The sequence below is a fragment of the Lissotriton vulgaris genome, chromosome 1_1 (assembly GCF_964263255.1).
Source record: "Lissotriton vulgaris chromosome 1_1, aLisVul1.2, whole genome shotgun sequence".
NCBI lineage: Eukaryota > Metazoa > Chordata > Amphibia > Caudata > Salamandridae > Lissotriton > Lissotriton vulgaris.
In genome coordinates, this window is record NC_141685.1 from 1,896,818,757 (window position 1) to 1,896,831,636 (window position 12,880).

Sequence of the window (12,880 nt, forward strand, 5' to 3'; positions counted from 1 at the left end):
CACCACCGGTGAGATAACTCCATTGCTAAGCTACAGGATCTCCTGGCTGGGCCCGTGGTCCATCATAGAACATTCAGGCTACATCCAAAGCAAACCCATGACCCATTGTTAGCCTCCCAAAGAAAGACCCTCAGGAAGGCCGTCTGCCAGCACAAACTGATTGGAACCGTGCACACCGCCAAAAAGGTGGCACTGCTGCGGACGACCTACAAGAAATCCCTATGGGAGACCAAGAGACTCAAAGAACAGTCAGAGTGGGTAAACATTTTCGACCTTCTCAAGAGCAAAAGTCAGTCCCAGTTTTGGGATTATATGAACAAACTCCGCTCCACCAACAAGACGAGAGGAAATGCAGTCTGTGAGGAAGCCTGGGCCCTGCATGTGTCCGATCTTTATCGCAGTGACCCTGGCGACCCTGCGGTGATAGAACTAAAAGATCGTGCTGCTTCCATTCAAATAGAAACTTTAGAACTGACCACTGCAGCCGAGGTCACCAAGTATCTGCGAGCCATGAAAAAAGACGGAGCTCCAGGGCCCAACGGTCTCCCAGCCGGGTTATTTAAATGCGCCCCGGAAGAGTGGGCGGACCTTCTGACTCCCCTATTTAACAACGCTTTCGCGACAGGGCAGCTCCCAGACTCTTGGTTAGGTTTGACTCTATGCCCCATATTTAAGAAAGGAGACCCTGCGTCACCAGCTAACTATCGCCTTATTGCCCTATTAGACTTGGAGGGAAAGGCATACGCTCGATGTCTTCTCCTGTTGCTTGAAAAATGGGTCGAAGAAAATAACATAATACCATACTACCAAACTGGGTTCCGGGCATCGCCCTCCACAATAGACAACATCATTACTCTAGCCGCTCTGAGTCAAAAAGCAGCACAAAAAAAACCATCTTCCACTATATTGCTGCTTTATAGACTACAGTGCGGCTTTTGATAAAGTGTCTCGGAACATCTTGTGGAGAAAGCTGAACAAATGGGGGATTCCGCATGACCTACTAGGTGCACTAATTTCCCTGCATAAGAACACGTGGGTGCGAATTAAAACCAGCCCAAAGACACTTTCTTCAAGAATTGCCGTCGAAGATGGGCTAAAGCAAGGCTGTGTTCTTGCCCCGCTGCTGTTCAATCTCTACACAGCCGACCTTGGTACATTCTTGGAGAATAGTAACCTTTTCCCGCCAAAACTGGGACCCGTTAAAAAGCCTCTTCACATATTACAATATGCAGATGATATTGTAATAATGGACCAAGCAAAATCGGGTCTCCAACGGGCATTAAGTATGCTTCATGCATATAACTCCGCCAATGCCCTGAAAATCAACCAGGCAAAGATGAAGGTACTGGTATTTGGCAGATGTAAGAACAAGAAATGGCTGGCATGGAACATCGGGCCCGCCAGGATTAACACAACAGTAAAATATAATTACCTGGGAGTCTGGTTCAACGAGACGTCCAGGCCTACAGCTCACCTAGCAGCTCTGCAAAAGAGAGCAGGCGCAATTACATACTCCCTGACCCGGCTGAACCAAACTTTGAGCAGCCCTTCTGCAGAAGCCATGGTGAAGGTGGCTAAAGCTACTTTACTGCCTGCATTAACTTACGGACACCAGGCCTTTCCTGGAGCATGCTCCTCCAGTCTTGAGCTCGCCCAAATCTCCACCTACAAAAAACTTTTCCATCTGCCAAGTTTTATTCAGCGGGCAAGACTATGATTGGAGTTGGGCCTACAAAGACAATCTCTTCACTGCGAGGCCGATATCCTGAAATATTTTATTAGGACCCTAAAAGCAGGTGATAACATTCTTAAATTCCAGCTAAAAGGAATCCTGTCTAGCCCTGGCAATCCCTGGAATACCCAGATTATAAAGGCCATAAGAGTGTTAGAGATTGATGAGTCATCTCTCCCCTCAGTCACTATCCCATACTCGGCCTGGAAAAGCACCATCAATAAGCAAGTCAAACTTATTTCTCAGTCCATGGATCTGCAGGCTCTAAAGACATCAACCATTCTGCTCCCCTTGAACTCTTCGTATCTTCTTGGGCGTCCACAAGCATACTGCCAGGAAAACTTCAGCAAAGTGGCTCGGAAGAACATAATGTTTATGCGACTTCTAGGCTTGCGCTCGACGGCCTTCAACAAATGGGCCCCAACAAGCGAGGGGGGGGGGCTTGCAGGCTGTGTAAATACCACTCCGAATCATGGCTGCATCTCCTGTGCTGCTGCCCGGCACTAGCAGCCCCCAGAAGGTCCCTTTTGAAACCCTTGTTCTTAAAATGGGGCGCCAGGACGTGCTGGGAGGCCTCAGCCTTATGTTTTACATCTACTGACATTCAAGTGCTCGCTAGGTTTGGAAAATTTGTAAGACTTTTGGACAATCTTCTATTACCTCCCCTGGTTGCCATGCTTCCTCCCCCTCCCACTCCCCCTCCCCCTCCCCCTTTCCCTCCCCCTCAAAGACTCATTACAGACTTTTTTCGTCCTTTGGCCCAGTACTCTCTGTCTTAACTATTTTATCCGGCCAAGCATAGCAAAACGCTCACATAGGGAACTATAATGCTGCTCTTCAATAAGCATATTGCTCTCTAAGCCTTGAAAACTGTTCTTTAGCCTTGTTTTTACTTGAGAAATGTGCTAAAAGCTAAATTTTATACTTGTGCTAAAGTAGATTTTGTATAGCAATGGTTTTAAGTAACTGTGCTAAATTAATAAAAACTTGAGGCTTGAAACTAAAAACAGTGCAGGGACTTTAAGTGAGGAGTCATAAGTGTCCTGGGGCCGACCATAAGGACGGCCCTGGCCTCCGCGCTCTGCACCACTTGCAGGCGTACTAATAGATACTCAGGGAGGCAGAGGTGCAAAACGTTAGCATAGTCCAACCTTGACATGACCAGGGCTTGAACCACTGTTTTTCTGTGCTCAATTGAGAGCAGGGGGAGGAAGTTCCTCATCATTTTTAGAAGGCCAAAACAGGTGCCGGCCACTGTTTGCACTTGGGACTTCATGGACATGTCAGCGTCCAGTTTAACTCCAAGGTTTTTTATGGTGATGACTGGACTTACTGGGACACGTTTTGGGGCCACAATGTGTGCCATTCCTCTCCCGGGTTATGGCCAAAAAAGATGATTTCAGATTTGTCTGTGTTATGAAGCAAATGATTTTCACGAACCAGGCAAACACCTTTGACAAGCAAGTGTTCATTTTGCTACCTCTCATCGTGTGGCCCTTCTTGCAGGTAAATAGTAACTGTGTAACGTCAGCATAGGATATTATTTGAGCCCCGTATTCCTCAGCCAGGATAGCCAGAGGAGCCATTAATATGTTGAACAGTGTTGGGCTCAAAATAGAGCCCTGTGGGACTCCTACTTTCAATGGGGCGATAGGGGCAGAGAAGGGGGGACCAAACTGTCTGCTGGCGGCCTTCGAGGGAGGAAAACCATTCAAGAACCGTGCCACCAATGCTACAGTCCTGAAGCCTGTGCAGGAGTAAGTCATGAGGCACGGTATCGAAGGTCGCTGAAAGGTATAATAGTATTAGTACTGCTTTCCCTCCTCTGTCCAGGGTTGTTTTAATAGTATTTGAGACTTCCAACAAGGCCGTCTCAGAAATAAAGTTGGCTCGGATGCAGTACATGAGTTGTTTCCACAAAGTCTGTAACAACAGCATTTACGTACTTCTCCAATACCTTGGAGAAGAAGAGTAGCAATGATATTGGTCTATAATTGCTGGCCTCAGTGGGGTCTGCTGAAGTTGTTTTAGGAGTGGGAGAATTTTTCCATGCTTCCAGCTTTTAGGCATTAGTCCCTCAGTCAAGGGCAAGTGCAGAACCTGATTCACATCAGGATTAAGCACCTCCGAGATAGATGGCAACATTTTCCCAGGGCAAGGGTCTGAGGGTGAACCTGATTTCAATGCTTTAATAATTTTCAAAGAACTGGCCAGAGGCATGGGAGGGAACACCCAGAGGGACCCATCGGATTTGTAGAGGAAAGGGGGGGGCAGATCTGTGGCTATAAATGAATCCTGAATGATTTTAATTTTATTAAAAGAATAATTTGCAGTGTGATTTGTCTATTCGTAGGTGGGGGTGGAGGGACTAATTATTGCATTGGGGGAGGAAAAGTCCTTTACAATCTTGATCAGTTCCCTGCTGCTGTTGCCCACTTGTTCAATTTATGAAGAGAAGAAAAAAAAATTCTTCACGAACTTTGGCATAGTGGGATTTCAAAGCCACTTTATAGATAGTTTTATTTACAGGGTCAGAGTTCTTTCTCCACAGTCTCTCTAAACATTTACAGGCGCTTTTACTTGTAAACCATGGAGAGAAGCTCTACATGTCTTGGCTGCTCTTATTTTAGGCGGGGCTAATTGCATAGACCAGTCCCGAAGCCCTCTAGTTAGAGTACATCTCTCTCTAAAATACCCCTAAAGGGAATCGGATACTGACTGAGTACAGCGGCGACGGTCTCTGATGTAATCTGGTCAAATGTCCTAAAACTGCTGGCCCTTGGCTTACAATAGGATTGGGGCTTTTCAGGTTCCCTGCCTATTTTAAAGGTCAGCAAAAAATGGTCCGACCAGATTAAGGGAAGAGGCGTGCCTATTTCTATCATAGTTGTGAAGAATATCTGATCCAAGAGATGCCTTTTTCATGAGTGGGGAGCTGAACTTGGGGCATCAAATTAAGAATACTTAAGGATTTATATAGCTTCACACAATAAGGGTCGGCTAATTGATCCATTTGTATGTTAAAATCCCCAAGAACCAAACAATGTCTGTATTTGGCCGCAATAGGGGAAATAGCATGACCAAAAGCTTCCAAAAACTGGCCAGCCTGGCTTGGCGGTCGATAAATCACCACTTCGGCAATCGACTGATGGACCGTCATACTCAAATGAAATCCGAGGCCTTCAGCCCCCTCAAGCTTAGCAATGGGTAGTGGTATACAGGAGAAAGAGTTTTTATATATGATGGCAACCCCTCTGCCCCTACCGCCTGATCTATCCTTCCTTATTATCTGGTACCCCGGGGATTGTGTTGGTGATGGTAGGGTTGGAGCCATCATTAAGTCAGGTCTCCATAATAAATATGACATCCAGCTTGGTATCCGTGAGGAGGTCAAAGAGTTGGAGCTCATGCTTTTTTAAGGATCTTGTATTTAGGAGGGCAGCCATCAGGTTGTCCCCGTTCACAATGATCTGAGGGAGGGAGATGCACATGTGGGAGTTTCGCTACTCATTAAAAGCAGAGCATTGGGAGGGATATGGGCGTCCCATTTACAATGTTTGCAGTAGAGGAGGTTTGTTTCCACTGAAAGTGGGAGCGGTAGCTCACACACTTCCTCATCATTCGTAGATATTCTCTGCTGTATTTCAATCTGTGATATGGACGCAGGAGATATCTGGTGAGCCACCAGCAGCACTTCCGGCGCCGGTCGCCTCGGGACCCGGACGTGGATTAGAATAAATGTCCTGGTATCTGCTAGACCTGGGACAGTGGCATGGGTTCATTGAATTTGTAGATGGACAGGCCACATTCCCGTCTCATCCTCAAGCAGTTTATTTAAAAAATGTGTTGCGACTGTAGACACAGTTTCTGGGGTAATCCTTGTTAGTTGTTTACCATTGACAACTGATGCTCTTACTAGTTGCAACTGGTGTGATAGTCTTATAAAGTGACATTTCATGCAAGAGATATTAGACGACCATTGCAAGTGAAGCTGTTTATTCGGATGTATGTTGTTACAACGCATGCTTTTACCATGCATGCTGTAACAACGCAAGTTTTAAAACGCATTCCATTACAACGCATTACACTGGGGGGCGCTGGATAGTGAATAGTTTAATTTACTATTCCAACACCAGTCCCCGTAGACACTAGGGAAGGTGTTGGATAGTAAATTAAAACTATTCCCTATCCTAGAGCGCCCCCCAGTGTAATGCGTTGTAATGCTTTTCGTTTTAAAGTCTGCGTTGTAATAGCACTGCGTGCTAAAAGTTGCGTTATAAAGGTTGTTCCCCGTTTATTCTCCGTGGCATCTCTGACAGCAAGAAATACATTTCTATGGTATCTGAGTAGTGTACACCAAATGTGCATCAGATTACGACAGATATCTCATAATCATAACTACTTGTGAGAAACCAATGAGATCAAGATAGTGACACGACTAAGTCTACCCAACAGAGCAAAACTCAGCAATATACCACTACACTTTAGTATAAAAGAATGCCTGTAGACAGCACTTATCAGCACTGCATAAAATGACTGATAAAAACTCCTTGCTTCAATAGTGAAGTACAATAAAAAAAGAATAAACAATGCATGTGTCAATTGTGTCCATCAGTCCATTGTAAAAATTTTGGGTTCATGGATTTTCTATTACGCTTGACATTTGCATCGAATATCCACAGTTTGTACACCTTCTCAAGAGATGCAACAACAGTTTTGAGAAGCGGGGTGCTGCCATCAATGTTACATCACTGAAGTCATGGGGATTGGGAAAAATCCAATGGTTACACAAAGAACAAGTGTAGCAAGTGAGCCATGTCCATTCAGTAGAAGAGCGGTAAGGGTGTGGTACGTAGGCAAAGGGCAGTTTGGAGCACACTGTAACTAATATATTACTAAGGCATGGTGCATACATGCACTTTCATTTGCAGACACACATTTCCACTAAAGAGGCCACAAAATTCTCACTGAAATGCCAATTTTACTGGTAAAATGATATAGCGCACAAAGGATAATGTGTGGACATGGGATTTTAGGAAATATGTATCATTGGCACATCACCAAGCAAGGAGTCTTGATTTGTTTTGATCCATTACAATGTTTGTTTCCATCACACTTCAGAATTACAAAAAATGAGCTGCATATGTGCTTTCCTATCTGCTTTCCTATCTGCTAGTATATTTTTGAATATTTGTACAGCTCATTTACAGGTATTTACATGTTGTTGTGCATTAGAAAAAAACGGACTCCCTACAGCCTTTCCTTTCACATCCATGCACTCCAGCAGGATTTGTCAGATGGTTCACTTTGGAGAATCCTCCAAGATTGGAGCTAAAGAAAGCAACGTAAACACCACTCCATGTTAAAAGATTAAACAGCCATTTGCTCGTTCATCTTCTGAACTCCAGCATTGTTATTTTGGAGGTGCTGCACCACCCCCAGTAACCCTACATTCAGCACCCATGACCTCCTCTGTGCCTCCCAAGACCATAAACTAGACAGAGCTTTTGTCTACAGAGACTACTCCCAACAGATAGTGTTATTTGTTTTATAAAGTGTTCTCAATGAAAGGTCTCTGTAGTGTAGATATAATGACTTGGTCTGCTCACAGGTTTGTGGTTGTGCCATTCATTTGAAAGTACAGTGAAAAGAAAAACGAAATGAAAACAAGCGTCCACAAAGTCAATAGGTATTGCCTCAGAATTATTTTTGTCGATGTTAAATATCACATGCCTAAATACATCATGTATTTGTGTACCTGCACAGGCTGTGCGTTAAATGGGCAGGTACTGTCCAGTACTGAGTCCCTGCACTTCTTCAATTTGAAAGGGAGATTATCTGCACTTCTCAACAGTGTTTCAATGCATTTAATGGGAGAGCCCCTGTACTTCTCAAGAGCAAGCAGGTACTGTGGAAAGCGATTACAAGCACTTCTATATAAATTACTGCACACAGGCAAAATCTCAAATGTGCATGCATTCTTCATAACACACACACACAAAAACACACACACTGTGTACATGCACATGCCCACTCAAACACACACATACACAAAACCTTCATTCGGGGTCCTAATGGCAGGGGCACTATCTGCTGGCTGCAACATTGGTCACGTTTAGCTTAGATTCAAAGACATCCTTAAGGAAGCACAAAGGCCTCACCACACCAAGAAGGCGTTGGTTGTCAAGCATGTAGGGCAGTTAAGGTATGATATTAGCCGGTATAATTTAAGACAGTTTCATTTTCATATATTATGCAATATGCATTTTTGGATATTTTTTACAATGTATATTTCAAGAATGCTAAGACTCTTGGGGGTTCTCCTGCAAGGATTCTCGAACATGCATGACAACTAAAGTATTTTAAAGCACACATTGTCAGTCTAACTCAATATATTGAAAGACATCTCCACAGGACAAGCCCAATACATTCCACTGCCACCTCATACACATTCTGAAAGCATTGAGGCAAATGTTACATTTTAAAGCTCAATAAACGTAAACACAACACGTGTGGGGGCATCAAACATACCACAAGAACAGAGAGGGAACGAGGGCGCAAAGTCATCGAATAAGTGAGAGCAAGAAACAGATGGCGGCGCCGGACACACAGTTAGGGCATGACCGGAAGTCTTAAACAATCGATGGCCTGCCCCTACACACTATGGGGTCGGGAACCCCTAGTTGGTAATATGTTAATCAACTAAACAGAGGGTATACTACAACCTTCTATCTATGTGTGCTAATTAAAGTCACCATTTTGAAAATAAAAAACTGTAAAACAAGTCGTGTGTGTGCGTGAAACCCACGTGCTAATCCCACACCTCACTAAACCTTTCTCCAGTGAGGGAGGTTGGCAGAGCCTCACAGGAGCAACACCCGGGGGATGATATGGCAGACTGGTACTCGCCTGGATCCTCACGTTCTCATCATCAGCAACTGCCAACCGATAAAAGAATGGGGATAAAGACTGTGCATAGAAAAAAAGAAACTGTATGTTTCTAATTAAGGTTTTTTTTGGTTGTTTTTAATTAGAGCGGGCACACAGCACAGAATAAAGTTGGAGTTGCCAGTGTAGCTCAGCTCTTTTTACGGTGGTGGGACCAGATCTCGAGCACAGGAGGTTTGGTATACCACAGTGGGTCACTAACACTTAGAACACATACAGTTTCTTTTTTTCTATGCACAGTCTTTATCCCCATTCTTTTATCGGTTGGCAGTTGCTGATGATGAGAACGTGAGGATCCAGGCGAGTACCAGTCTGCCATATCCTCCCCCGGGTGTTGCTCCCGTGAGGCTCTGCCAACCTCCGTCCCCCTTATCTCACTGGAGATAGGTTTAGTGAGGTGTGGGATTAGCAAGTGGGTTTCACGCACACACACGACTTGTTTTACAGTTTTTTATTTTCAAAATGGTGACTTTAATTAGCACACATAGAAGGTTGTAGTATACCCTCTGTTTAGTTGATTAACATATTAACAACTAGGGGTTCCCAACCCCATAGTGTGTAGGGGCAGGCCATCGATTGTTTAAGATGTATTGAGTGGGGGGCGGCCTATATAAACCCCTTTCTTTCCCCCTGAGGCTCCTTGTAGTTCAGAGCATGACCGGAAGTGACAAAAATTGCATGAGGGGACACACGCATTTGTACTGAAGCAGGGAGTAGAACATACAACATAGGGAATATGTTAGGTAGGACAATCTCCCAGCAGAAACGGGCCCCCTTGTGGGTCATGTCTCATTAGCATACTGAAGGAAAAGTTTTGAATTTGGCGAGTGTGTTCGAGGTGGGGAAGGGTGCAAGGCCAGTGGGACTGGCACCAGCAGCTGCTGCAGTGAAATGGTTAGATGAGCTTTAGAAAAAGTGAAATATAGAAAACAGAGTGTGAATAACAGTGTGATGATTTAAGATTAGGGAAATCAAGGGAACATGACTGTATGCTCCGCTGTAATAAATGACAAAAGCCAGTCTAATAGGGGGAGGGACACAGATAATGGGAAATAAGAATAGAGACTTGGGAAGGCGGGCAGGGAGGCACAGAGAATGCACGTTAAGGGTCAGTTCTACAAATGGTTCAAATATCTTTCTGTAGATCACAACCGCTCCTTCTTCAAAAACCTATCCCTGTAACCTAACAATACCCTATCTCCGCCAGCCTATTTAATTATTTCACCAACCATTTGCCTGAAACCATAGAGCCCCCACTAATGATCACCGAACTTGTATCAACTTTAATCTGCCACAAAGTAACTGAAATAAACCATGACGTGTATTTGTTTCTCAAAAGCAATCCCAAATAATAACAACAATCCCTGGATTTACCTTGGATTCCGGAGTACAGTGCTACTCGGTGCAAAGCGTTTCAAGGGCTCATCAGGTGTAGTAAGCTCTATATACATGCAATCACAATACGATACAAAGGCTTGACAGTGGTCTATTCTTTCCAAATAGTCCAAGATCCCAGCATCCTTGAGTGTAGTTTGTAATTAATGGTGAGGAAAAACAGATAGACAGGTGAGGCACTACCATTCTGAATTCACTCACAACACTACCACTTCCTTAAACACTAATGTAATGCAATGAATTACATCTCCCACACTGCAATACCTGGTAAATGCAAAACTTGGAAATGGAAGTTACTGGCCACCATATCGTAATATGCAATCACATCTGGCAAATACTTTTACTTTATAAAAACATAATATCTCTTGAAGTAAACAGCAGACACCAAAAGTTGTAAATAATTAGTTTAATAAAACTGAACAACAAAACTCCTTCTCCTCTGAGTACTGCAATTAATTTATAAATAAATCATAACAAAGTTTGGCAGTTGGTTATGAATAGTGTCCTATGACAGTCTATTGTGCCTCTGGCATTGCTCTTGCCTTCCTACCATTACCATGAATGTCCCACTATGAGGAATGGGTAGTTTATGAGGATTTTGGGTTGTTTAGGCCAGGTGGAATGGGCTGTGGAATGTGGTCAGGTGCTGGAATGAGGTTAGGTGGTGGAGTGGTAGCAGTTTCTAAATAAGGATGGGCCTCCAGGAGAGAAAGAACCTCTCTGTAAGGCAGACAGGCCAGAGCTCATCCAACCCAGGACTCCAACAACTTGAACCAGTTGCTGGCTGACTCCTTATATGGCATGTAACAACACTGTCTGCCCCATAGGGAGGTTCTTAAGGACTTCCAGTGCATCCTCTGATACCAATTCTGGTGGGATGGTCGCAGGACTTCCAGCTAATTTATAGGATGGCTATTGGCCCTTTTCCAGCTGTGTAGTAGTGAGATTGGCAGTAGTAGTTAAAGTGGTGACAGGAACAGATGGAATCTCCTATGTAGGTAGATCTGCCACCTCTAACGGCTGACCCAAATCTAAAGCCTCCGAATCGGATGTAGTGGAGGCCTCCTGTCCAGCCCCAACACCCTCAGTGCCATCGAGTCCCTCCTTTCAATTGCTCCACCTTCTGACTCTCAGTGGCTCTCCTGTAACTCCCCTAAAGTTTGACCAATGTTTCCTGTGCTTGCTCTGGAGGAAGCTGAAAACACACACATGAACATATCAATTACATACTACAGAGCTTAAAATCAAAATATACACACATCAAATAGATAAAAGCATCAAAACTTAAAAAACGCTCACTTCAATTATTTCCTGTATTACATGACTATTGTTTGTGCCATTTTCACAAGAAATTTGTAAACCTAGGATGCCCGTGCTCACCAATTTTATTTGCCCTATACATAAATCCCCTTATCTTAAAACTCCTGGAAAATCAAATAATTACACCTGTTATAACTGGTCAATATGAAACCAAGGTTTTGGCATATGCCGACGACATTGCCATATTCACACCTGATCCCATAGAATCAATGACAGAAATAGAAAATTTAACAAGTACATATGGACATTACTCGGGATATTCCTTAAATAAAGGCAAGACAATCTTGCTCTGTACAAATAATACGGTGTGTACAGACTATAGGAGAACCAATATAGCTACATACCTGGGCGTTAGCATATGTCCCGATGTTAAACTTATTCCAAAAATTAACTACGAGCCATTATTGAACCATATCAAGAAAGATTTGGACCGTGGAAACAACTTACAACTTTCAATCATTGGCAGGGGTAATTTCCTAAAAATTAATGTCCTCCCAAGAGCACTATACCTCTTTCAAGCGATTCCACTGACTCTCGAAGAGAATATTTTAAAAACTCTTGAATCTTTCATGTTGAAGTTCATGTGGCAGCAGGGCAAAATTAGGAGGTCCCTCAAACTTCTTTCACTCCCTCTAAATAGGGGAGGATTAGCGATCCCAAATATGCTATTCTACTTTTGGGCCTCATTTTTTCAACAAATGAGTCCGCTCCTATACTCTATCCCCCTCTCAGATGACATTGAAGTCATAATGATTCTGTCAATCTACGAGCTAGCACTAGGGCAGAGAGCTAAGGGTCTTTTTTTGAGGCGAGTGGAAACAAACTACTATAAAAAGACTAAATTTAAAGCTATCTCCAATGCCTGGCGAATATGGACTAAAATGATAAAAATATATGCAGATATCAACAATAAATAGATATACCCCTCTTTGGCACTGTAATCTATTTTCAGATCTTGGGTTTGATGTCATATCAAAAAAATGGGAATTAATAGGAATTAATACTATTGGGGACTTTTTGGCAAAAAACTACGAAACTACCTTTATAGATCTACAGACAAAATATCAATTGTCTAACGCCGACTACATTAAATTTGTCCAAGTATATACCATACTTAAATCTAAAGCACCCTGCCTCTTCACGGGAACAATTGATATAATCGAGCTTATAGCCAGAAAAACAACCCGAATCGGCTCAATTTACGGCTGTCTTATGGCAAAACTCCAAGACGATTTAGAAAAAACTAAAGTCACCTGGGCAGACAAACTCTCAAATCCTAATATTGATATTGATAGAACCCTAGAACTAACGGACTGTCTTCTCTTGTCATCTAGCCTTAAAGCTCAGATGTATAAAACTATCTTCAATCTCTACTACACTCCGGCAAAGCTATTTGCCTGGGGTTTGAGAGAGAACGACTATTGTCCTAGATGCCTACTCGGCCCAGCAACACTAATCCACATGTTTAGCGAATGTAGAGAACTA